Source organism: Podarcis pityusensis (assembly GCF_964106645.2).
Source record: "Podarcis pityusensis genome assembly, chromosome: 5".
Classification (NCBI taxonomy): Eukaryota; Metazoa; Chordata; class Lepidosauria; order Squamata; family Lacertidae; genus Podarcis; species Podarcis pityusensis.
This window is the reverse complement of record NC_138032.1, coordinates 1,771,120-1,798,492: the sequence shown is the minus strand read 5'-3', so window position 1 is coordinate 1,798,492 and position 27,373 is coordinate 1,771,120. Positions and strand designations below refer to the sequence as shown.

The 27,373-nt window shown below is 46.5% G+C and overlaps 1 protein-coding gene across 5 annotated transcripts in view; it reads left to right on the top strand.

Moving 5' to 3' along the window:
- IL1RAP (interleukin 1 receptor accessory protein) overlaps positions 1-27,373 on the top strand; it is a 102,465-nt gene that overhangs the window by 8,105 nt on the left and 66,987 nt on the right. Inside the window, exon 3 of one of the 5 annotated variants that reach the window (XM_081007481.1) lies at positions 24,209-24,374. The exons of 3 other annotated variants lie outside the window; for them this stretch is intronic. The gene's annotated coding sequence lies outside the window, so the exon portion shown is untranslated. Of the gene's footprint in view, positions 1-24,208; positions 24,388-27,373 lie in introns of all 5 variants that reach the window. One more of the 5 variants, XM_081007482.1, reaches the window with a different exon arrangement.

Genomic DNA, 27,373 nt, shown 5'->3' with positions numbered 1-27,373 from the left:
AATACCTCAAGGACCGTCTCTTTCCACATGAACCTACCCAGACCCTGAGATCATCTTCTGAGGCCCTCCTTCGTGTGCCTCCTCCTTGAGAAGTCCAGAGGGTGGCAACACGAGAACGGGGCCTTCTCTGCAGTGGTTCCCTGTCTGTGGAATGCTCTCCCCAGGGAAGTTCACCTGGTTCCTTCATTATACACATTTAGGCGTCAGGCAAAAACGTTCCTTTTCAACCAGGCCTTTGCCTTATCTTGATCTACATCCTTGATATTGTTGTTTAGTCGTGTCCGACTCTTTGTGACCCCCTGGACCAGAGCATGCCAGGCCCTCCTGTCTTCCACTGCCTCCCGCAGTTTGGTCGCTTCGAGAACACTGTCCCACCATCTCGTCCTCTGTCGTCCCCTTCTCCTTGTGCCCTCCATCTTCCCCAACATCAGGGTCTTTTCCAGGAAGTCTTCTCTTCTCATGAGGTGGCCAAAGTCTTGGAGCCTCAGCTTCAGGATCCGTCCTTCCAGTGAGCACTCAGGGCTGATTTCCTTCAGAATGGATTTGATCTTCTTGCAGTCTATGGGACTCTCCAGAGTCTCCTCCAGCCCCAGAATTCAAAAGCATCAATTCTTCGGCGATCAGCCTTCTTTATGGTCCAGCTCTCACTTCCATACATCACTACTGGGAAAACCAGAGCTTGAACTATGACCTTTGTTGGCAAGGTATATACCCTTTTAAAAAATGCTGACTCTTTGGGGTCTTTTTTATTGGGTTGTTGGTTTTTCTTTTGATTTTATGTATTTGATATTTTATGGGAACCATCCTGAGACTTTCGGGTGTAGGGCGGTATAGAAATTAAATAAATAAATAAATAGTAATAATAAAACAGACATTCACAAAGGACAAGAGGGCTATCAATGGCTCTTGTGCACAGATCCTGCCTGTGAGTTTCCCGTAATGGGCATCCGGCTGGCCACTGTAAGAACAGGATGCTGGACCAAATAGGCCACTGACCCGATCCGTCAGGGTTCACCTTGCGTTCTTATGTTAGTACAGTGGACGCTCGGGTTGCGAACATGCATGCTCTGGTTACCTCCCACTTGGACTACTGCAATGCGCTCTATGTGGGGCTACCTTTGAAGGTGACCCAGAAACTACAACTAATCCAGAATGCGGCAGCTAGACTGGTGACTGGGAGCGGCCGCTGAGACCACATAACACCAGTCCTGAAAGAGATTCCTTGGCTCCCAGTACGTTTCTGAGCACAATTCAAAGTGTTGGTGCTGACCTTTAAAGCCCTAAACGGCCTCGGCCCAGTATACCTGAAGGAGCGTCTCCACCCCCATCGTTCTGCCCAGACACTGAGGTCCAGTGCCGAGGGCCTTCTGGGAGTTCTCTCATTGCGAGAAGTGAGGTTACAGGGTACCAGACAGAGGGCCTTCTTGGTAGTGGTGCCCGCCCTGTGAAATGCCCTCCCTTCAGATGTGAAGGAAATAAGCAGCTATCTTCTCTTTAAAAGACATCTTTAAAAGGCAGTCCTGTTTAGGGAAGTTTTTAATATTTAATGCTGTTTTGTTTTTAACACTTGATTGGAAGCCGCCCAGAGTGGCTGGGGAAACTCAGCCAGATGGGCAGGGTATAAATAATAAATTATTATTATTATATTATTATCTGTGCAGGAGGCACCTTTGCAACCCGCAGCGCCACGATTCTGCACTTTTGCGCATGTGCATAGCGCAATTTAGCGTTTCAGCGCATGCCCAAGTGCTGAAACCTGGAAGTAACCTGTTCCGGTACTTTCGTGTTTTAGTGTGTCCGTAACCCGAAAATGCGGAACCTGAAGCGTCTGTAACCCGAGGTATGACTGTCTACACAGCTAAAAGCTTCAGAAGAACTGCTGTGCTTGCCTAATATTTCTTTGCAGTCGGCATCCATTCGCCTATTCACTCTTGGCATCCATTCATTGTTACTAAAGAATGAATGAAGCGGCAGGTTTTATGCAGGAAAAAACAAAGCACTGGGAGATATTCGCTGGCTGAGGGCCGTCCAAGTGGAGGAGGCAGGAAGACAAGGCTCTGGCACAGTTTAGGCGAAAGGCGAGTCCCATCCTTCAGAAACATTCATTCTAAATTTAGAGTGGGTCAGGCAGCGGAGAGGCAACTGGAACAAGCGATTGTGTACGAGAGAAGAGGCAGCTCCAGGCTCTCATTGAGCATAAATCCAGCCTGACAAAAGCAGCCCATTCAGAAACACTGTCGTTACTAAGCAATATACCTGCTTCTTTGAAAGAGGGCAGAGGGAGAGAAATGAACTCATCCACAATGCATATAAAAAATAACTCCCGAGAGGATGAGTTCGTTACTATTGGGCTGGTAGGTGAACAAATTCATGAGCTGCAAATTCCGGGCTGCATTTTGAGCAGCATCTCTGCCTCTGTGTTGGGTTCAGGGTTGTATTAGGGTGTCTCTGTGGTCTAAACCACAGAAAGGGTCAGTCAGTTTTATTGCACATAGCCAAAGGCTGCTGCAATGTACACAGAACCATTCAACAGTCTAAACCACAGAGCCTAGGGCTTGCCGATCAGAAGGTCGGCGGTTCGAATCCCCGCAATGGGGTGAGCTCCCGTTGCTCTGTCCCAGCTCCTGCCAACCTAGCAGTTTGAAAGCACACCAGTGCAAGTAGATAAGTAGGTACCGCTGTGGCAGGAAGGTAAAAGGTGTTTCTGTATGCTCTGACTTCCATCACGGTGCCCCGTTGCACCAAAAGCAGTTTAGTCCTAGTCCTGGCATTTGTTGTGTACATAAGCTTCAAAGTTTCCTTTCCTTTTTAAATTTATTTTATATTTTGCAATGTTTTTCCTCAATATTTAGTAGTTTCTCCATGTTTAGATATTTTTCTTCGGTGAAGCGAAATTACCTAGATTACCTATTGATTTAAAATACAAAAAATGGCAAAAGTTAAAAAAACAACAACAAATGGATGTTTTATAAACCCAGGAAAAGAATTTTCAGCACAGTACAAAAGTTTAAAGCATTCCTTTCTTTAATTTTGTAATTTACTGTGGAAAATGCTCAAAATATCGCTACTGCTGTAGTTAGCAGTAGGAATTGATAGCTGAGCAAAGAAACATAAAAACTCCTTAAACACTGGAAAAGAAAAGAAAAGAAGCAGAAGCAGTTTAGTCCTGCTGGCCACATGACCTGGAAAGCTGTCTGTGGACAAACGCTGGCTCCCTCTGCCTGAAAGTGAGAGGAGCGCCGCAACCCCATAGTTGCCTTTGACTGGACTTAACCGTCCAGGGTACCTTTACCTTTACCTAGATTTATTTTTCATTTCCATATGCTAGGAAGCAAACTTCTTCTCACAGCGCAGAGTCAAACTATGGAACTCCTTGCCACAGGAGTCATTGGTGGCCACCAACTTCAGAGGGGTTTAAAAGAGGACAAATTAATGGAGGAGAGGGTCATCGGTGGCTCCCAGTCAGGATGGCTTGGCTCTGCCTCCAAGTGGCCATGGTCCTGAGCACCAGTATCTGGAAACCCCAGGAGGGGAGAGGGCTCTTGTGGGTTTCCCATAACGGCATCTGTATGGCTACTGTGAGAACAGGATTCTGGATTATGTGGTGCCCCCTTGGGTCTGACATAGCAGGCTCTTCTTAAGGTTTTCTGGGGTCTCCCTCCCCACTTTTGTCTTATCTGATTTGGGTGTCTGTTGCTTAATGTGGATATGTGATTTTATGTACTGAGGTATGCACACACATACAGCTATATGGATGGGGAGGTTTAAATAGTCACATTTTTCCTTATGTTGCAGTTTGAAAACAGAGAATGTAAAGATTGCATAATAATACAAGCAGTCCCAATACTTTCATCTTGGAATGGTTGATCTCATCGCAAACTACTTAAACAAGTACAGTGGTACCTCGGGTTAAGAACTTAATTTGTTCCGGAGGTTTGTTCTTAACCTGAAACTGTTCTTAACCTGAAGCACCACTTTAGCTAATGGGGCCTCCCGCTGCCGCTGTGCCGCCGCTGCACGATTTCTGTTCTCATCCTGAAGCAAAGTTCTTAACCCAAGGTAATATTTCTGGGTTAGCGGAGTCTGTAACCTGAAGCGTCTGTAACCCGAGGTACCACTGTACGTTTGAACATTGCTGCCTCTTGCACACATTCTGATTTGTTTGGGGAGAAGTGGAGGTTTACTTTTGGGGAGGGTGGTGGTTGTTGTTTTTTCTGCATTTTTCTGCAATTCTGCAGCCCAGAACTCCACGTGTGCCTGAGCATCCCTGACTCTGAAGCAACCCTTATGTGCACAATTATTATGCTGAGCAGAGATGTTTTGATGTTAACGGGTGGCGACAGACGCCTCTCTGAACAGTACTCTTTCATTTCCCCTCTATCTCCCAGCTACGTTTACTGGAACCCTGAGACAACTGATGAATTCCAACTTGCAGAGAGAAATACGGTTAGAGTTTTGGAGCATAACTTCTTTGGGATGATAGGTATTCAGGCATGGAAGAGGCTATAAATTCAGTGGAGTGCTACAGTTAATGAGGGGGGGGGGATACTTCATTCTTTCTACTGCTCCTCCCTTTCAGTGTCTTCTTTCTTCAAATATTCTTCCTTCCTGCGAAAGTTCTGTTTGGTTTTGACCTGAGATTTCAGACGTTGCTTTCCATGACCTTCTCTTTCTTACCTTAATTCCTTCTTGTTGTTACTGTTTTTAAATCTCAGACCTGCTTCTGTTAAGCTGACTTGCACCTGGAAGTGCCATTTAGGTCCTGCGCCAGGTCTTCCTGCGAAGGCTCAGTGCTGTTATTATTTACCATCCTTGCCGAAGGCAATCTGCAAGTCCTCGTCGCACCCATTTATAGTGCCGTATCTTTGAGAGCCCAGGGAGAGTTTGCTTATTATTGAGTCTTGTCCCAGAAAAGAAGCCGTTGCAAACTCCAGTTTGTGAGTGTCGGTCCTTGGATGCTCATCTTCCAGCAGGTCACCTTAGGCCACTACCCCAAACTCAGCCTCTTTTGGCCACATTTGAAAGCCAGTTAGAGTTTCTTAACCCTACCGGTTTGGTTGATTACCTGAGACTGAAAAACAGGGGGGTTGCTGAGCGCTTGCCAGACCAGAAGCGATGGCCGGCGGTGGTCTTCCAGACCAGTGGGGTGCCCATTTGTACAAAGTGTATTTTTGGCTCTCTTTGTGTCCAGGTACAGGTTCTGCCATCTGTCGCCTGGGGAGAACGGCCCCTGCGCTCCATCCTCTGATTTGTGCAGCCGGTCTGTTTTGGCCCCTGTGCCCCAAACCGAATCCAAGGTATGAGCTCATGCCTCTTCCACTTGACTGTCCTCTACTGTCCCTCCTGTGTCTTGCTGCGGCTTTGCGTCCAGCCTGTGGAGATGGCAAGTAGGCAGGGAGGTCAGGCAGGCAGCAGGAGGAGGCTGCCTTGAAGGCTGAGCCAGGAGAAGAAGTTTCATTGTAGGTGTGCATTGCAAGCTGCCTGCCTGCAGTCCTAGGAAGACAGGAAGTTCTCTTCTACCGAGTCAGACCACAGTGGGGACATTGGTTTCTGGGCAGGAGTTGATCACGGTCTGGATTTGCCAAGCGTGCCTTCCTCTTAGCACGTTTCTCCCTTGCGTCCTGAGTTTGAGAGTCTTCAAAGCCCATGACACCTTTGGTAAAAGCTGTTCTCCAGTTGGAGCGCTCGCAGGCCAGTGCTTCCCACTTGTTGGTGTTTGTACTACTTTTTTTAAAAAATTGCCTTGAGAGAGTCTTTGAACCCCTTTTGTTGACCACCAGCATTACGCTTTCCTTTTTTAAAGTTTGGAATAGAGTAGTTGCTTTGGAAGACGATCATCAGGCATCCGCACAACATGATCAGTTCAGTGAAGTTGATGTTGAAGAATTATTGCTTCAACATGGGTGATCTTTGCTTCTTCCAGGACACTGGTATTAGTTTGCCTGTCTTCCCAAGTGATGTGTAAAATTTTTCGGAGACCCCGTTGATGGAATCTTTCGAGGAGTTGGAGGTGGCCTTTATAAGTGGTCCATGTTTCACAAGCATACATGTTAAAACCCTGTTTATGGAAGATAATCTTACTCGGCTACGAGTGATTGCCAAAGAAGAAGAATACCTGAGAGCTTTCCCAGTGGTTTTGCCAAGGCTTGCTTGCTTCCTTCCTTCCTTCCTTCCTTCCTTCCTTCCTTCCTTCCTTCCATTTATTTGAAGGCCCCTTTTCCACACATGCAAAAATCCGGATTAAAGCCTTTTACAACAAAGAAAGCAGGCCTTATTAGAAAAACTAACCAATAAACTGAAACTGACACGGGGACAAATAGAAGATGACGGCTTCACCCCGGTATGGTTCCCCTTTATCACATACACAGCCCAACAAGACAACAACAAGAATCTGCCGACTGTATGAATCAATCTGGCTAACCTGATTCAAACACACCCACACACCCTGCTCACACACAAAAACAAATATCACTACAGCCAATCAAAGACAACTAGCCACCCCCTAAACCAACCCCAACCTCTCTCACCACCAAGGAAATACAACAAGCGAATAGTAAGAGAACCCACACAAGTGATGCTGAAACAAAACCCCACACATACACTAAGTAGGAGAATAGAAGTTTTCCCACCCCACTCACCATTCCCCCCTCCACCTCTTTCCCCCTTTTCTTCCTAATGTAACACTAATGTTTCACAACAAATGCAGCTGATCTGTAGAAAACACAACTTGAAAAAAGAGACGATGCACGTATTTTTGTAAACCAAGAAATCTTTAATAAAAATATTATTATTTTTTAAAAGCAGGAGTGCACTTCAGAACCTAGCATTGCAAAAGCAATTTCATAACAACACAGCAAAACAGCTCAATAGCAAACATGATAACATGCAAAAAAGCAACATTTCTGTATGTTAAATAGACCAGGACTGCATAAGCAAAATCCGGCAACCATAGCAAAAACAGCAAGGGAGTTTGACGGTTTCCCTCTGGTCCTGGAACCGCCCCCCCCCCCCCAGATGATGTGCCTCCATCACTAGTCGTCACTTAGTTACTTTAGTGAGGAGACGCAAAGAGTGAGCAAGAGAGCAGATCCATGCGCAGACATATGCGCTCCCACAGCCTGCGTCTCGAATTGGGAAGTGATGTGGAATTTCTGCAAAACACATTGTCAGTGGGGCTGGACTGGAAAAACTGGTAAGATCCAGTTCAGGAGGAACCTTACAGCTGAACATTAAACTTGAAAACGGCTCCATGCAAAGTACAAGAAGGGTTGTGTTACATACAGTGGGAAGAGGGAGAGCAAATCCTGTTGAAATTTGCACCCAGCAGTAACCTTTGAGTTCCTGTCGAACCGAGAGCGATGTGCACAGACCCAGTTTTCTTTGGTTTTACTCATGTAAAAAGTTACTGTTCAGGGCTGGAGTTGTCCAGGCTTTCTGTAAACCTTTGCAGGACCAATGATGCAGCAAGCTATACTATGAATCCCATCAATTTTCCACTGTATTTCCATTTAGAATGGCATCGTTAGAGAGACCATTATCAGACAGAGCATTGCGTTTCTGAAAGGTAGGAAATGAATCCCATCCACTCTTGTGGCCGCAGTATTATTTTGCATGATTGCCTCGTGACTCACACAGGGGCCCTGAAGTCCTGGACTTTGATTAAGACACTTCCTGCAGTTTTTAATCTGGGTTTGATCATTTACAAATCCAATGAACGTGTGTGTGTGTGTGTGTGTGTGAGAAGAATCGCTGCAAAGACACAGCTGTCAAGCGTCCCTTATTTGGCGGGAAACTCCCTTATCCCAGCGCCGTGTCCGGCTGCTGTCCCTTATTGATGATGTCCCTTAAATTTCCCGGGTTTCAAAGGAAGCAGCTCCTCTCCCTCCCTCCCTGCCGGCCAGGGAGGAGGGAGGCTCCAACTGTGTTACTTGGCTGTGTTGCTCACTCAATAAGGAGTCTAAGAACGACTGGGGGGTGGAGCTTGCATGCCTTGTGCCGATCAAATCGGCCGCGTTGCCTGGGGACTCACCTTTGCTCAGTGCTTCCCAGCGGAGAGGGGATGGTGGTTTTCCTTGCTGCGTCCCCTTTGCCGGGTTGCTGCGCTGTGGGAACCACCGCTTGAGGCTTTGTTTGGCTGCTGGTTGGGCTTTCTGCCTTTGGCTCGGAGGGGCTCAGAAGCTGAACATACCTGTGCTGGGAAAATCCCTTATTTTGGCTGCTGGTCCCTTATTTTCGAGGCTGCTGGTCCCTTATTTTCAAATCTGTAAGTTGACAGCTATGTGCAAAGACCAGTCATAGCTGACTTAGTATTTTGGAGCGCAGTCCTTCTCCATGCTGTCTTCTACAGAGAAACAGGGCAGGGGTTGAACACAAGAGTATCTATTTTCTGCACAGCAATAAACTGCATTTACTGTCTGTCTTGTGCCAAGGCTTTTTCCACCTCTTTAGCTGGCAGCGGACATTGCTTATCCTACGGTAGCTGCTAAATCAATTACCTTAAAACAAACTGGGATTTCAACCCTCTCCATCAAGGGGGACAGAGGAGTTCTCCATTCTGCAAGACACTTGCTTAAACTGCAGAGTTTAAGATCACATTGACACTGCAACGGTTTGTGCCATGGTTTGGCAGCTCTGGTGGAAATCCGCAGAATCTTGGAATTGCACAATTGGAATGGGCTGCCCCCCAAAGTTCATCTATTCTAACCCCCTGCAATGCAGAAATCGCAGCTAAATTTAGAACCAGAAACGGAACTGTCATGAAGCGAGGTGGCATGGCTGCTTTGGCAATGGAGGGGGGGCAGTGTTAAGGGTTGGACAGCAGGAGCTGAGCAGATCACTCCAAGGGATATATATATATATATATATATATATAATTATTAACAATTTCAACATGACACATTATCAAAACATTATTTCCCCCCTTTTCCCCCTCCCACCTCCCCAACAAACTCTCCCTCCGCCCCCCCCCCAAGACTTACCTCAGCTTCTCTCTCTGATTTCTCAACTCATGTTGTTCTCTGCATATTGTAAAATTGTATGCATCCTTGTATTATCTATCTACTATGTTAAAGGTAAAGGTAAAGGGACCCCTGACCATTAGGTCCAGTCATGGCCGACTCATGGGTTGCGGCGCTCATCTTGCTTTATTGGCCGAGGGAGCCGGCGTACAGCTTCTGGGTAATGTGGCCAGCATGACTAAGCCGCTTCTGGCGAACCAGAGCAGTGCACGGAAACGCTGTTTAGCTTCCCGCCGGAGCGGTACCTATTTATCTACTTGCACTTGGACGCGCTTTCAAACTGCTAGGTTGGCAGGAGCTGGGACCGAGCAATGGGAGCTCACCCCATGACGGGGATTCGAACCGCCGACCTTCTGATCGGCAAGTCCTAGGCTCTGTGGTTTAACCCACAGCGCCACCCGCATCCCTCTACTATGTTAACCCTCACTAAATTTGTGCGTGTTTATTCCAAACCTGCCAAGGAGTCCAGTTCATTTTGTTGTCTTTTTAAGTAATTTGTAAAAAGTTCCCATTCTTCTTTAAAGTCGCAGTTGTTCTTATCTCGCAGTTTTATGTCAGTTTCGCCATTTCTGCATAGTTCATCCGTTTCTCCAAGGGATCTTAATCCACTGGGAAGTTCTCCCGCAAAAGGAGGGAGCCAACTTGTTTTCTGCTGCTTCAAAGGGTAGGACCAATTATTAAACTGGCAAGAAAGGATTCCGGCTGAACGTTCAGAAGGGCTTTCCGATAGCAAGAACTGTTCGACAGCAGAACAGACTCCCTTGGAGGATGGTGGATTCTCCTGAACTGGAAGTTTTTAAAGAGAGTTTGGAGGGTCATTTGGATCGGGCTAGATACCCCTTCCAACACCATAATTGTGTGTTTCCACCTCCCTGCTGTGAAAAGCTTCACCTACATTCTGAAGTTCAAGCTCCAGTTCGAAGGTCAAGAGGCAAGCCAGGCTGGCTTCTGGTCAGTTGGCAACCTTAGTATGGTCTCTCTCTCTCTCCCCCCCCCCCTTCTGACAACCATCACAGAAAGGGGCCAAATGCCCCAGCCAAAATGGCAGATGTAATTGCATTGGGGGATTTGTTCCGATTGGCTGCCGCTGCTACCATGTGACCAGGCTACCCCATGTCCTTGCCTGCTCTCCTTGAGGAAATTAGCAGTTTCTCCTAAGTGAAAAGCTTTGGAATCTGCCCAAAATACGCTCTGATTTATTACTTGGAGAGTCTTTTCCGAGAGAAGGGCGATCGCTCAGACGTTTCTCTGCCTCCATGGCTTGCAAGAAATTAGGGAGGATATTCATCACGTGGAATTTAATGAACCACAGTTAATGAAATCATCCGGAGGAAGCCTGAGTGATATTGTTTAACCAGGAAAATGTTGGCTGTCACCAGGCTGTACTCCTGCAGCATTTCCCCTGAACTGAAGGTGTTTTTCCAGACCTCTGAGACCAGCCCATGGACTTTCTAAATGTGTTAATGAAAGCTTTTGCCAGGCTTTGCTCTTCTTCTCTGCCAGGTGTGAATTGGTGGGAAGAGAACATCTCTCAGTTCCATCACATCTGACCTTATGAGATGCTCTGAATTCCCCGTGGAGATGACACACGGCAGAGTGAATCAGCACAGACTAGTGATGGCTCTGGACATGAGAACACAAGAAGAGCTATGCTAGATCAGCTGAGAAGAATAGAATCGTAGAACTGTAGAATTGGAAGGGACCACAAGAGCCATCTAGTCCAGCCCCCTGCAATGCAGGAATCTCAACTCAAGCATTCCTGACATATGGCCGCCCAACCTCTTCTTAACAACCTCCAAGGAAGGAGAGTCCACCACCTCCAGAGGAGACTGTTCCACTGTCAAACTGCTTGTACAGTGGTACCTTGGTTCTCAAACACCTTGAGAACCCCAAACACAACTTGGAACCCAGGCACTGCAAACCCAGAAGTAACTGTTCCAGTTTGTGAACTTTTTTTGGAAGCCGAACATGCTCCATTTTGAGTGTTATGCTTCCGATTTGAGTGCCACACTTCCGCTTTGAGTGTTACGCTGAGGTCTGTCTGTTTTTGCTATTTATTTTGTGTTTTTGTGGCTCTCTTTTTTGTGACACTGTGGAATCCAGTTCAGCTACTGATTGATTATTGTGTGACTGCAATACATTGTTCGTTGCTTTCATATTATGGATCAATGGTCTCATCAGAGAGTAAAATGCATGTTAAACTGCTGTTTTAGGGATTATTTTGAGAAGTCTGGGACGGAATAATCCGTTTTGCATGACTTTCTATGGGAAAGCAGTGCGCCTTGGTTTTGGAACGCTTTGGTTTTGGAACGGACTTGCGGAACGGATTAAGTTTGAGAACCAAGGTACCACTGTACTGTCAGAAAAGTCTTCCTAATGTTTAGAATCTCCTCTCTTGTAACTCGAAGCTTTGGGTCCCTCCAGGTCAGGAAGAAAACAGGCCTGCTCCATCTTTCATATTCTGCCTAGACACTGAGGTCCAGCGCCGAGGGCCTCCTGGCGGTTCCCTCGCTGCGAGAAGCCAAGTTACAGGGAACCAGGCAGAGGGCCTTCTCGGTAGTGGCGCCTGCCCTGTGGAACGCCCTCCCACCAGATGTCAAAGAGAAAAATAACAACCAAACTTTTAGAAGACATCTAAAGGCAGCCCTGTTTAGGGAAGCTTTTAATGTTTAATAGTTTATTGTATTTTAGTGTTTTGTTGGAAGCCGCCCAGAGTGGCTGGGGAAACCCAGCCAGATGGGCTGGGTATAAATAATAATAATAATTTATAAATTATTATTATTATTATTATTATTATTATTATTATTATTATTATACCTGCCAGGGATCCCTTAGCTGTGCTCTCTACATTACTGGGGGTGGGGCTAGATGACTTTTGGGCTCCCTCCCATCTCTACAATTCTATGAAAAAATGGCAGTGGTACGCCAAGTTCCAAGCGGTGGAAGCTCTCGCTGGAAAGCTTGAGAGAATCCCAGATGGCTGTGCCCGTGCCAGGCATTGCAGCCCCCTGTTTCCACAGCTCCCGCTGCTTTCTCTGCATTGTGTTCGCTGCTCAAGAGCTTTGGAGGATCAATTGTAGCATGTTCCTTCCCTCCAGGTAATACATATTGATGAAGGACATTCACGCCAGCCTTTCCGTGTCCTTACTGGCGCAAGGCTCTGCATGCAGAAAGCTTTTCAGACAGAGCGTTTAGAGAAGGGCTGTAAGTCATAAGAAGCGCAGTCCATCACAAAAAGGGAGATGGTACTCAGCCTGTTCCTAGTGTGGGGAAAAGGATTTCATCACACGGGGCTGGGCAGGTGAATTTTCATGAGCGCTGCCTGTTGGAGCCAGCGAGTAGGGATCCTGTTATGTACTGAGTTGAATAGGATCCAAAATGCAGCAGTCTGATTGGCCCTAGAACAATAGGATCCAGAATGCAGCAGCCTGATTGGCCCTAGAACAATAGGATCCAGAATGCAGCAGTCTGATTGGTCCTAGAACAATAGGATCCAGAATGCAGCAGTCTGATTGGTCCTAGAACAATAGGATCCAGAATGCAGCAGTCTGATTTGTCCTAGAACAATAGGATCCAGAATGCAGCAGTCTGATTGGCCCTAGAACAATAGGATTCAGAATGCAGCCGTCCACAGGAGCCACCCAATCCAGCTCCAGGTGGAAGTGAATCCGCAACCTGATTGGCCTACAGGAGAATCCCAGAATTAGTCAATCACGTGGGGCCCATTGTGTAAATAATGTATTTAAAGCAGACATTCTGGGGGAACTTCCATTCCTCCTCACCACTGTGAGCTGAATAAAGAGCATGAAATCCACTCTCGACTTCGAGTATATTTCAGATCCCGTACCCTGTTGAGTGTCGCGATCATTCGTATCAGAGCTTGAGAAGATTCTTGGCCTGCAACTCCCTTCAACCCAGGCAGCTCATGCCAGGGGTCAGGGATGGCAGGAGGAGTGATGCGAGGTGAGAATATTCTCTGCTAGAAAATCCTCGGGCGAATATTCTCCACAAGCTGTAAATTCTAATGTAAGAACCAGTTTGACAACCCACATTTAAAGAAATCTAGGAAAGAATAAGTCAAGCAGTGATATTTCCAGCGTAAGTAATGAAGAATGGTTGTTGGTATTTTTGATCCAGTTACATGACTGGGCATTCTGTCATTCACTATTGGCAGTTCTGAAATGTGAGCTACAGAAAACATATATTATTATTATTATTTTAGTTTTAAAAATGCTAGTCATTTAATTTGAGGAACATTTGAATTCGTATGCATTTCAGCTATATGCAATAGAGGGAAATGGCTTGGGCTTAGATTTATGTTACTGAAATCTGAAGTGGGGGAAGGGAGTGTGGACAGAAAGAAGACTGAAAATAAATAAGTATGTGCACTACTTTGGTATTGCATTCTAGGAATACCAGAAACCACTTTATGCAGAGTCAGATCATTCGTCCCTCCAGTTCAATGTTGTCTAATCTGACTGGCAGCAGTTAAGAACATAAGAATGGTCTGCTGGGACAGGGTACACTCACCTGACTGACTGCTTTTGAAATATAAAAATTCTGGCTTTGGTGGACTCGTGATCCAGCCCATCACATCTATTCTCACATTGCAGTCCCTGAGCCCCCTCTTGCCCTCAAACATCAACTATAAATTTTGGGGGAAATGCTTTTTTGTTTTTGATTTATAAATTATTTTTATTGGTTTTACATATAATCACATTGGGACGTGGGTGGCACTGTGGGTTAAACCACAGAGCCTAGGACTTGCCAATCAGAAGGTCGGCGGTTCGAATCTCCGCGACGGGGTGAGCTCCCGTTGCTCGGTCCCTGCTCCTGTCCACCTAGCTGTTCGAAAGCATGCAGTGCAAGTAGATAAATAGGTACCACTCCGGCGGGAAGGTAGACAGCGTTTCTATGCACTGCTCTGGTTCGCCAGAAGCGGCTCAGTCATGCTGGCCACATGACCCAGAAGCTGTATGCCGGCTCCCTCGGCCAATAAAGCGAGATGAGCGTCGCAACCCCAGAGTCAGTCACGACTGGACCTAATGGTCAGGGGTCCCTTTACCTTATAATCACATTGCATAACATCATACCCTCTTATTGGTTCGGCTGAGCCTAACAACTTCCCTCCCTCCCGTCTGATGGTTTACAAAATTAAACTTTACATCTTTACATTTCGCTTTGTTTCCTATCCTTGTTATATCATCACCCAAAATATTATATTATTCAACCTGAATAGGTAGCAATTTCACCTTGCAGATCTTCAGATAACCCTGCCAGTGATGTCAATTGCTTACAGTTGTCTTTCAAATAGGATATAAATTTGTTCCAGTCTTTTTGGAATACTTGGTCTCGCTGGTTCCGGATTCTTCCCGTCAGTTTCGCCAGTTCTGCAAAGTCCATCAATTTCATCTGCCACTCTTCTTTGGTTGGTAACTCCTGTTGTTTCCCTCTTTGGGCTAACAAAATTATTGCCGGAAAAAAATGCTTCTTTCTTGTTTGCTTTGCATTTGAAAACCTCATCATAACCAAATTTTGCAGGCTTGCACCTGCATTTGAATCCAATTTGGCACTGTTCTGAAATGAGGTGGCACAACTGAACCTTTTAAAACAGCACTGATTTTAGCTGCTGATTCCAAAACCGATTTCTTAGAATTTTTGTTTGTTTGTTTGTTTGTTTTGCAGAAGGTTTCTTAGAATTCCTAAGCAGATTCTGAGATACTAGGTAGGAATAGGATGTTAACTTGACTTAAACGAATATGAGGCTTGGGTGAATCTGTCAATTTCAGTTTCCAATATTTCCGTTCTCGCATTCAGTTCTGTATATTTCCCCACCAAAGTAATCCGTGATTTCCCCCCCTAAAATGCATTTTTTTTTTGTATGCACCTTTGCCCAGTAATTCATATTTTTGCAAGCACTGATGAAAAAGCATTTCTATACACATTGCCCCTGGTACATGTGCTTTGGAGCACATGGCTTGGCTTGAGAACTGCATTGCAAAATTCAGCACATTGCTAATTTGGGCGGATGGTTGCGTTTGGCGTTTTGTAAATCAGGCCTTTAAATGTGAACTGGATTGAATTTCCTCCCTGTTGTTGTTGTTGTTGTTGTTGTTGTTGTTGTTGTTTAGTCGTTTAGTCGTGTCTGACTCTTCGTGACCCCATGGACCAGAGCATGCCAGGCACTCCTGTCTTCCACTGCCTCCCCCAGTTTGGTCAGACTCATGTTTGTAGCTTCAAGAACACTGTCCCACCATCTCGTCCTCTGTCGTCCCCTTCTCCTTGTGCCCTCCATCTTTCCCAACATCAGGGTCTTTTCCAGGGAGTCTTCTCTTCTCATTGTTGGTTTCTGCTTTCCTTCACTGTGCAGCGAAAGGGCTTGTCACGAGACAGGTGTTTACATTCCACAGTCTGTACTGTTGGAGTTTCTCACGGGAAAGGGAGGCTGGATGTGACGTACACTGGTTTCCTGTTTTTTCACTGTGTGATTCTCTCCGAGCTGTTGAGGAGAGAGGATGCATTTTTCTGCTCCGGCAGAGGCAAGATGTCTTTCTGTAATATACCAGCTTTGAACTGTAAATAAAGCAATATAGAGTATGCAGCACGTACTCCTCATCCTTCCGCTGGGCACGAGACTCTGCTTTAAATCAACACGTGGTTATGGGCTCCAGAAGTCGAATCGGAGTGCCGGCAAAGGATCGGAATGCAGAGGGACAGATCGGAACGGAATCTGCTCTGCGCGTAAAAGTGATTGATGAGGTATGTGCTACTGCTCCGGGCAGCCTGCCAGCTTCTAGTTAATGGCTTTATGGCTGGACTTTGAACTTTCAAAGCCGTTTTGCCGGGAATAGGCAAAAGGCTCCCAGGCACAAGTCACTATGCTGGGGAAATCGAAAGTAACTTTTAAGTGCGCTTTTGGAATAAGGCAGCTGCAGCAGTGACGCAGCAAGATTTAAAGCAGCATATATGACGCTGAAGGCTAATGCCAGAGTCATGATGGCCCTTCAGGATGCTTGTGGGATTCCTAAGCTCAACAAGAAAAATTACGCGGACTGGGTTCTGTATGCAGAGGCAATTCTGCGGAAAGAGGGTTTGTTTGAGGTGATTACAGAAACCCCCCCAGTTCCAGTTACAGATGCATGGGAAGCTAAGGATTCCAAAGCAAGGGGAACTCTTACATTGATAGTATCCCCAGAAGAGCTCTGTCTATTGCGTGATAAGACCTCAGCCAGAGAAATTTGGGACGCTTTGAGAGAAGCTCACTTAAGGACAGAAGCTGGGTCCACTATGTTTTACTTTAACAAGCTGCATAATATGTCTCTTGCTGAAGGTGGAGATGTGCGTTTACATCTGATGGAGATGCAAAATCTGAGACATGAGCTGCAACAGAGAGGACTCAACTTTCCAGAGGCTGTGTATTCTTTCATGATACTACAATCTTTGGGTTCAGGTTGGGAGTCTGTTGCAACCCAGATTGCTGTGCAGCCAACCGCTCAGCTAACAGTGGACTATGTAACTGCCGTGATTTTAAATGAAGCAGATCGCCGGGGTGCTAGCTGCATGGGCAAGGGGGAGTCTTCACAGACGTCATCCCATAGTGCAGTGGAACCACCAGATGGCGCCAAAGCTTTGAAGGCAGTGAAATGCTACTCGTGTGGACGTCTAGGCCATATGAAGAGGGAATGCAGATATCCCAGGGCCAAGACAGAGCAGCGCAGCGAAAGCTCATCGCGCGGAAAAGGCCGAGGCAAAGGCAAAGGTCCGGTGTCTAGGACAACGCAGCACAAGGCTATGGTTTCACGCTTCACTCCAAAGGTTGCAGAGGTCCAGAAGACGTCTAGATCTTTCTTCGTTGTTGATTCAGCGGCGACCCACCACATGTGCAACGATAAGAGACTGTTTGTGTCTTTTACACCGCAGGAAGGTGCGATTCACCAGGCGGATGACCACACTATTCCCAGTAAAGGCTACGGAACTGTTGTTCTTCACAGTTTGGACTTATCGATACAGAATGTGCTTTACGTGCCAGACGCCAAACATAATCTGCTCAGCGTTGGACAGCTGAATGAGCGGAACATTGACGTTTCCTTCAAGAACAGGAAGTGCATCATCACAAAGAAAAATGATTATGTATTGCATGCTGAATATGTTGATCGTTTGTTTGTTTTGTATTATGATGATGTTGAAAAGGATGACACTTGTTGCATTGCAGGTTCTAACAAAAGTTTGCATGCAGAATGTATTCATGATTTTCACCGAAAATTTGGTCATTTGCATTTTGAGGCAGTATCTAAAATGCCTGCCTTGGTTGAAGGTATGACTATTAAACCCTGCAGGTACCACATGAAGTGCAAAGCATGCGCAGCAAACAAGGTGAAAATGGCTGCGAAAGGTAAGGTGTCTAGTAGGCAAGCTACAGAACCATACCAGGTTGTTCATGCTGATTTAGTTGGACCACTAGCGCCCTCTTTGGGTGGAAATAGATACTTCATGGTTCTCATTGATGCATTTTCTAGATATATTTTTGTGTACAATCTCAAGCACAAATCAGAGGCTTTTCCTAGGTTCAAGGAATTCTGTGCTTGGTTGGAAAATGTGCACGGTAAGAAGATAAAGATTCTTTTCACTGATCGCGGGGGAGAATTCACTTCTCAGCAGTTTGAAGCTTTTCTGACTGAGAAAGGAATTCAACACGATTTGTCTAGTCCTCGCTCGCCATGGCAGAATGGACTTGCGGAACGGGCAAATCAGACATTGCTTCAAGGGTTAAAAACCTTGCTGCATGATGCCAATCTTCCAGAGAGTTATTGGGCCGAATCTCTCTCGTGTTTTGTTTACAGTTACAATCGCAGGTTATCTTCAGCGATTGGTTGTACCCCCTATGAGAAGATGTTTGGCAAGAAGCCATACATCAAACACATGAAGATTTTTGGTTCTGACATGTGGGTTCACTCACCACAAAATTCCAAGTTAGACAAGCGTGGATTGCATGGTATCTTTCTAGGTTATCAGAAAGGGTCTTACAGAATAATGATGACTGACTCTAAGACAATTAAGCTCACGAGAAGTGTTGAGTACAATGCAAAGTGGGGGGAGAATGTGGGAATTTTCCAATGTTATCCTGATGACGGTGATGAGACTGAGGATAGTCAAAAGCAACCACAACAACCCACACCCACTGATGAAGGTTCTGAGTCTGAATCTGAAACTGAATCGGGTGATTCAGAGGATTTCAAGAGTGCGAAAGCCTCTATGCGACCCTCTGAAAGCTCTGATCAAGAATTGGAGGAACCATTGTTCACAGTAGGTCGTTTTTCTCCTAAGAAGGAAGAGGAGAGTGTTGAGGACTTAAGGCTAATTCGCAGGTCACAAAGAGCCACAAAAGGCAGACCTCCAAAGAGATTTGCTGATGAGTTTGCTACGATAGCAGTAACAGCTGTTAAAAGCTCCAAGAAGGTATTTGAACCTTCAAGTTTCCAAGACATCCAGGGTTTGGATTCAAAGGAAGCTGAGCCATGGTTAAATGCCATGAAGGCTGAGCTTGATTCCTTAGAAAGGAACAAAACATGGGAGCTAGTTCCAGTAGTTCCAGGAATGAAACTGCTTGGAAGCAAATGGGTCTTCAAAGCGAAGACAGATCAAAATGGCAAGATAGTCAGACACAAAGCCAGATTGGTAGCCAGAGGTTTTGCACAGGTACCAGGTGAAGACTATCACGAGACCTACTCACCGACAGTGAGATATGAAAGCATTAGGCTTATGCTCAAGCTAGCTGCAGAGGAAAATCTACACATTAGTCACCATGATATTAACACAGCTTTTCTGTACGGATCTCTGGATGAATCACTTTATATGCTTCCACCTGATGGCGTACAGGTAAAACAGGGATTTGTTTGTGCTCTGAAGAAATCCCTTTATGGTCTCAAACAAAGTGCACGGTGTTGGCACACAAAACTCACTGAAGTATTGTTTTCTCTAGGTTTTCAGCAAGGAAAAGCTGATCCATGTGTATTTGTCAAAGAGGAGGGGCAAAAGAAACTGTACTGTTTGTTTTATGTTGATGATTTGTTATTCTTTTGGAAAGATGTCGCAATGTACAATAACGCCCTAGCTCAACTGAAAGAGTACTTTGACATGAAAGATCTTGGTGAGGTAAACAACTACCTATCTCTGGAAATAGAGAGAGATCAAGATGGTAACATTCTAGTACACCAGTCACGGAAAATTGCTGATGTGTTAAGCAAACTAAATCTGATGGATGCTAACCCTGTAGACACACCGATGACAACAGGTTATCAGGTAGATGACACTGAAGAAGCATTTTCTGACACTACACTGTACAGAAGTGTGCTAGGCAAGCTAAACTTCATTGCCAGATGTTCAAGACCAGACATTGCTGTTAGCTGTAATTTGCTAAGCAGACAAGTCAACAATCCTAGTGTCAAGGATTGGAAAGCTCTGAAACGCATAGCGCGGTATTTGAAAGGCACTATGCATTACAGACTGAGACTTAACAATCAGAAGTCTGGTGGTCTTGAGATATTTGCAGATGCAAGTTTTGGAAGTGACAATACAGACAGGAAAAGTACGTCTGGAGTTTGCTACATGTACAATCAAGGTCTGTTTGATTGGTCATGCAAGAAGCAAACAACAGTTAGTTTAAGTACTTGTGAAGCCGAACTGAATGCACTATCGTATTCACTTAAGGATTGTGAATGGTTAATACAATTGTGCAAAGATATGAAAATTCCTGTCAAATGTCCAATCCAGGTTTACCAGGACAACAAAGCATGTTTGGCTTTGCTGAAGTCTGAAGGTTGTAAGCAAAGCACAAAGCACTTGCAATTAAAGTTGCAGCATGCTAGGGAATGTATTCAGAAGGGACTCGTAACGGTGTCCTATATGCCAGGTAATGAAATTCCTGCTGATGTATTGTCCAAGATTGTATCAAGGGATCAACACTGTACCTATGTGCAGAAGTTGGGTTTGTACTGATATTGTACGAACACGCTGCCCAGTGATGTTCACAGAAAGGGGGAGGATGTTGGTTTCTGCTTTCCTTCACTGTGCAGCGAAAGGGCTTGTCACGAGACAGGTGTTTACATTCCACAGTCTGTACTGTTGGAGTTTCTCACGGGAAAGGGAGGCTGGATGTGACGTACACTGGTTTCCTGTTTTTTCACTGTGTGATTCTCTCCGAGCTGTTGAGGAGAGAGGATGCATTTTTCTGCTCCGGCAGAGGCAAGATGTCTTTCTGTAATATACCAGCTTTGAACTGTAAATAAAGCAATATAGAGTATGCAGCACGTACTCCTCATCCTTCCGCTGGGCACGAGACTCTGCTTTAAATCAACACTCATGAGGTGGCCAAAGTCTTGGAGCCTCAGCTTCAGGATCTGTCCTTCCAGTGAGCACTCAGGGCTGATTTCCTTCAGAATGGAGAGGTTTGATCTTCTTGCAGTCCATGGGACTCTCCAGAGTCTCCTCCAGCACCATAATTCAAAAGCATCCATTCTTCGGCGATCAGCCTTCTTTATGGTCCAGCTCTCACTTCCATACATCCCTACTGGGAAAACCATAGCTTTAAGTATATGGATCTTTGTTGGCAAGGTGATGTCTCTTAGGTGATTTCACCCCTAGCAGGCACCATTGCTGCAACAGCTTTTGCAGGGGCGCTTCCCATTTACTTGGAAAGTTTTGCATAGCACAAAAGCAAGGAGCAAGTAGATCCTGTTGAAAGCAGCAATTTTGTGTTTCTGGGACTGCTGCGTCAGCAATGCTCTCTGCTAAGCCAGAGAAATAAAAAATAAATGTTGTCATCCCGTCACGACCTTGAAAGGCCATGCCCTATTATGTCGGGGAGGTTGGCTGCTTGTCAGTCAGGTCTGTTTGCTGTAGCTTGTCGTTCTGCTTGCCGGGGCTCAATGCAGGCTCTGTCCCCCTGATCTGCCTGCCGAGGTCCCGATAAACTCTGATAAAACGGCAACTGATGTTCAGAGGCACCAATCGCCCCCAGAAGAGCAATCTGGCTGCCTGGAATGCATTTTCTATTCCCCGCTCAATGGAGCCCAGATGGCTTCTGCTACAGTAATTTTCTCCATTGTCCAATTTCCGCAAATCCCCCCCCCCATCGCCTTATTTTCTGCAGTTCCCGATAGTAAGAAGCAAAACCATTTCCTGGAGGGTCTGAAGGACCTTTTCCAGTATCTGTTAAATCCTGAATCCCCTCCCTCCTGCCCACTGTCCCACCTTTTGTCAGCTGTTTTTGTAAATTGTTTTCTCTTTCCGTGATTTCTTCATTTCCCCCCACCCTTCCGTCTCCCAGTTCCCTGCATTTCATTATTTCATTATCATTATTTGTATACCATCCTTCAACCATAGATCTCAGGGCAGTTGCAGCCTAAAATTACAATATAGGGCAGGGGTAGGCAACCTAAGGCCCGTGGGCTGGATGCGGCCCAATCGCCTTCTCAGTCCGGGCCACGGACGGTCCGGGAGTCAGCGTGTTTTTAGATGAGTAGAATGTGTGCTTTTCTTTAAAATGCATCTCTGGGTTATTTGTGGGGCATAGGAATTCGTTCATTTTTTTCTTCAAAATATAGTCCAGGCCCCCCACAAGGTCTGAGGGACAGTGGACCGGCCCCCTGCTGAAAAAGTGTGCTGACCCCTGATATGTTGTTGTTTAGTCGTTTAGTCGTGTCCGACTCTTCGTGACCCCCTGGACCAGAGCACGCCAGGCCCTCCTGTCTTCCACTGCCTCCCGCAGTTTGGTCAAACTCATGCTGGTAGCTTCAAGAACACTGTCCCACCATCTCGTCCTCCAGCGTCCCCTTCTCCTTGTTCCCTCCATCTTTCCCAGCATCAGGGTCTTTTCCAGGGAGTCTTCTCTTCTCAGGAGGTGGCCAAAGTCTTGGAGCCTCAGCTTCAGGATCTGTCCTTCCAGTGAGCACTCAGGGCTGATTTCCTTCAGAATGGAGAGGTTTGATCTTCTTGCAGTCCATGGGACTCTCAAGAGTCTCCGACCCCTGATATAGGGAAACACAAGAAAACTAAGAACAAAAACAGCCCGGCCCTGATATGACCTGTAACCCAGTGCGCAGAGTCTCGCGTGTGACTTTACCTATAATTAGAGGTGCTCTTGAACCACGTGGATGAGGCTGCAGAGGAGGAGGATGTTTTGGGAGAGAGAAAACTGCTCAACTATATGCATGTCTTTTTCCTTGATCTCACCTGCAAACACTTGTGTTGGCCTCCCCTTCCCAAGGATGCTGAAGGCTTTGTAGACAGCATTGAACCATGTTGCAATGCACCACTTGTGCTCTCCATTGGCCTTGGTGCAGGGGCTCCAGGTTGGGGTGGGAGAGGGGTCTTCAGCCCCCTGCCTGATGTTGTGTGGGGAGGAGGGGGCTGAGAGTGGAGTGCCAGTGGTGGAGCATATGTCCCCGCTGCCCAGGATTGGCGGGATCCCAGGTTTTCTCCTCCTCCTCCTCCTCTTCCTCCTCCAGGGGTTACTCAGATTCCTTACTTCAGCCTCTGACAACCTGGCACCATCCAGATGTTTTGATCTACAACCCCAGACAAAGAGTCAGAATGAAAGGCTGTCTTAATCACAGAACTGGAGAGATGGAAGGGACATCTGCAATGCAGGAATCGCAGTTAAGCTGGGCCCCGGGCAGAGGCCCCCAATTCCTTTCCCTTGGTGACCCACTGAGGGCTCTCAGGGGCCCAGACCAACCCACCTCCCGTGTCGAACCAGACAATTGACCTGACCCCACGGCAGCCATTCTGGGCACAGAGCAGGAGGAGAGTTTTATTTTTCAATTGCTGTGCTGCTTTGTTACCGGTGCAAAGGAGGGGTGACATTCAGCGCGCCCGCGACTCAGACTCCCACGCCTTGTAGTTTAGTCGTTTAGTCGTGTCCGCCTCTTCGTGACCCCCTGGACCAGAGCACGTCAGGCACTCCTGTCTTCCACTGCCTCCCGCAGTTTGGTCAGACTCATGCTGGTAGCTTCGAGAACACTGTCCCACCATCTCGTCCTCTGTTGTCCCCTTCTCCTTGTCCCCTCCATCTTTCCCAACATCAGGGGCTTTCCCAGGGAGTCTTCTCTTCTCATGAGGTGGCCAAAGTATTGGAGCCTCAGCTTCAGGATCTGTCCTTCCAGTGAGCACTCAGGGCTGATTTCCTTCAGAATGGAGAGGTTGGATCTTTTTGCAGTCCATGGGACTCTCAAGAGTCTCCTCCAGCACCAGAATTAAAAAGCATCCATTTTTCGGCGATCAGCCTTCTTGATGGTCCAGTTCTCACTTCCATACATCACTACTGGGAAAACCATGGCTTTAACTCTACGGATCTTTGTTGGCAAGGTGATGTCTCTGCTTTTGAAAATGCTTCTGCCACGCCTACCATGAGCAAAGTGGCGAAGCAGCTCCCCCCTTTCCCTGGCGGCTCATGCCCCTTTGCCGCTTTGTTTGTGGTAGACATGGGAGTCTGAGTCATGGGCGGGTGGGCAGGTGGCCCTCAGGGATTACATCCAGGGCGGTGTGCACGCCCCCCCCCCGCACCCATCTTCTTCTGCCAGTGTGGATTGCGGAGCCCAGATCCATGCTCCCTATTCCCCACCCAGCGCACCGGCAGGGTGCCCCTGCATACTGGCCTGAGGGCGGGATGCCTCACATGACTTGAGGCATGACACATCTTGTGATGACGATGTGGGGGGGGGCAAGTCCGTGCCCTTGCCTTGGTGGACCTTGAGGTGGGCATGCCTGCAATCTCCAGAGAAAGGCAAGCAGCCAGTCTGCACCACAATAACAGGCCAGATCATGTTGCAGAGTTCTTATCTTCCCATCTCCGGAAGGCTCTTTCAAGTGTGGTTGAATCAGATAATAATGTAAGGAGAGCCTGACGGATCAGGCCAAAGGGGAACCACCTACTTCAGCATCCTGTTCTCACAGTGGCCAGTCAGATGCCCCAATGGGAAACCTGCAAGCAGGATTTGAGATCGAGAACAACAACTCTCCCCTCCTGCGGTTTTCAGCAGATGGTATTCAGAAGCATTGCTGCCGCCATTTGCGGAGGAAGAAGAAGAAGAAGAGTTTGGATTTGATATCCCGCTTTATCACTCCCCTTTAGGAGTCTCAAAGCGGCTCACAATCTCCTTTCCCTTCCTCCCCCACAACAAACGCTCTGTGAGGTGAGTGAGGCTGAGAGACTTCAGAGAAGTGTGACTGGCCCAAGGTCACCCAGCAGCTGCATGTGGAGGAGCGGGGAAGCGAACCCGGTTCACCAGATTACGAGTCCGCCGCTCCCAACCACTACACCACACTGGAGGCAGAGCAGAGACATCCTTGCAAGTAAAGGTAAAAGTTAAAGGTAAAGGACCCCTGGATGGTTAAGTCCAGGCAAAGGTGACTCTGGGGTTGCAGCGCCCATCTCGCTTTCAGGCCAAGGGAGCCGGCGTTGTCCACAGACAGCTTTCTGGGTCATGTGGCCAGCAGGACTAAACCGCTTCTGGCACAATGGGACACCGTGATGGAAACCAGAGCGCACACAAACACTGTTTACCTTCCTGCTTTTGAACTGCTAGGTTGGCAGGAGCTGGGACAGAGTGACAGGAGCTCAGCCCGTTGCGGGGATTCGAACCGCCGACCTTCTGAGCAGCAAGTCCAAGAGGCTCGGTGGTTTAGACCACAGCGCCACCTGCATTCCTATCCTGGCAAGTAGCCATCAACAATCCTTGCCTCCTCCATTAATTTGTCTCATCCTCTTTTAAAGTTATCAAGCTTAGTGGCCATCAATTCTTCCTGTGGGAGGGAGTTCCGCAGTTTAATTACTGTATGTGCTGCCTGAAGAAGTCCTTCCTTTTATCCGTCCCAAATAATCTTCAATAAATGTCCATGAGTTCTAGTATTATGAAAAAGTTTCTCCCTCCACTTCTCCATGCTAGATAGCTGGGAAGAATGGATACACAGATAGCCGGCAACTGTGGCTATTAATTTGGTGGCTCTCCAATTCTGGCTCTGTGACTCCCGAACTTCCCTCTGGAGCAGCTGGCTGGCCACTGTGAGAATAGGATACTGATCCTGCACGATGCTCTTATGCTGTTTAGGGAGACCTCCTCTTATAATATCATATAATGTGGATCTTTAGCCCTCCCTGGACATCGCCACCAGGTTTTGAGAATTGCTTGGTGATACAAATTTGTGACGCACACAGAACTATTAACTGAATGTGGCATAAAAGGAGAGCCATTGCAAGCGTCTGCGTCAACACTGTTTAGGATTCTGCTGTGGTTCTCCAATATCCAGATATTAAGGGTAATAGTAGTTAAAAAGTGGGATAACAAAGACAGTTTTATTTCGGCAGGCCTCTGGGAACTGACTGTTGTTGTTTTTTAAAGGAAATGGCTTTTGATAGTGGCGTGCATTTTAATCTACCGGTTATTTATTTTTAATTCCATCAGCGTCTGATTACTTTTTTAGCCATTTTCTTTCATATGTTTTTCGCTTTTTCAGTTTTATCTGCATTGTTTTAATTTGTCTGAGCCGCCTTGAGCCCTAGTGTGGGGAAAATTGCAGGAGATAAACAAGTATAATAATGATTAATAATAGCAAAGGTGCAAAATGGTTTGGTTGGGTCCTTCAGTCTGCCATTTGCAGTTTGCTTCGGAGCCTTCGGGTCAGTCGTAGGTGCTTAAAGCAAAATGAAAACAGATCATCTGTATTTGGGGTGACGGCTGGTTGCCACGGCATTTGTCTCTCGTTGCTAAGGGTCCGGTAGTTGAGTGGCAGGTTGCTGTTCAGCCATGCCCAGGGGACAACTCAGTGGTGGGACTTCGGGAAGGACCACCTAAGAGGTGACAGAAAATCCTTGGCAAATGGAAACAGGAGAGTGTAAACAAGATTGGATCCAAAAGCTGACAGAATATGCAGAATTAGACGGTCTATCAGGAAAAAAATAAAGAATAAATCAAAACAAGAATTTGTTTCAAAATGGGAGGTTTTCAAAGAATATTTGAAATATAAATATAGTAGTTTAAACTCGGTTGCAGCATTCGAGGAACTTCAGTAATAGTGGAAAGGCAGATATAAGAATTAAGATATATTAAGAAAAAGTTTAATAATGATAAAGTTTGTACAGTGGTACCTCGGGTTAAGTACTTAATTCGTTCCAGAGGTCTGTTCTTAACCTGAAACTGTTCTTAACCTAAGGTACCACTTTAGCTAATGGGGCCGCCCACTGCCGCCGGAGCACGATTTCTGTTCTCATCCTGAAGCAAAGTTCTTAACCCGAGGTAGTATTTCTGGGTTAGCAGAGTCTGTAACCTGAAGCGTATGTAACCTGAGGTACCACTGTACTGGCAATAAGTTATATGAAATCAAAGTATGGAATAGATGGGCGATTCGGTTTTTAGTGTTAAGACCAATTTATGGCTCATTTTTTGTTAAGAAAATTCAGTATCTATTGCTATTCTTGTGTGCAATTTGGTATCTGTGTTTTCCTTTTTTCTTTTCTTGCTGTATAAAAAGAAAAAAGAAGCAGGATAGTGGCCCAGCTTGGGATCTTGACATGGTCTCTGTCCAAGCTGCTTAGTGGATGGTGCTGAGGGGGCTTCAGTTTAATGAATCAAGGGGCAAATGGAGCCAATAGCTTTGTCACAGAATGTTTTAAATATATATACATTGATTTATTGCTTTTTCTTCCAACCTGGGATGTATGGGGTGTTAGGGGAGGGGATGGTACCTCTGATACAGGACACATTGTGCTCCTTCTGCTGTAGCTTGTTTACCTTTGGTTCCCATCCTGCACTCAGATTTCACCTGGGGCTCCTAGAAGCTGTCAGCAGGTGACAGCGGCCGTATCCCGGGAATGGCTTTGACTGGCTGACTGAGCCAGGTGAGGTGAGCCAATAGACCTCAAACCCTCAGTGAGGTAGGTACTGGCATACAGTGGTACCTCGGGTTACATATGCTTCAGGTAACATACGCTTCAGGTTACACACTCCACTAAGCCAGAAATAGTGCTTCAGGTTAAGAACTTTGCTTCAGGATGAGAACAGAAATCGTGCTCCAGCGGCATGGCGGCAGCGGGAGGCCCCATTAGCTAAAGTGGTGCTTTAGGTTAAGAACAGTTTCAGGTTAAGTAAGGACCTCCGGAACCAATTAAGTACTTAAGCCGAGGTACCACTGTACAATTAATCCAGAATGCGGCAGCTAGACTGGTGGCTGGGAGCAGCCGCTGAGACCATATAACACCGGTCTTGAAAGACCTCCATTGGCTCCCAGTATGTTTCCGAGCACAATTCAAAGTGTTGGTGCTGACCTTTAAAGCCCTAAACGGCCTCGGTCCAGTATACCTG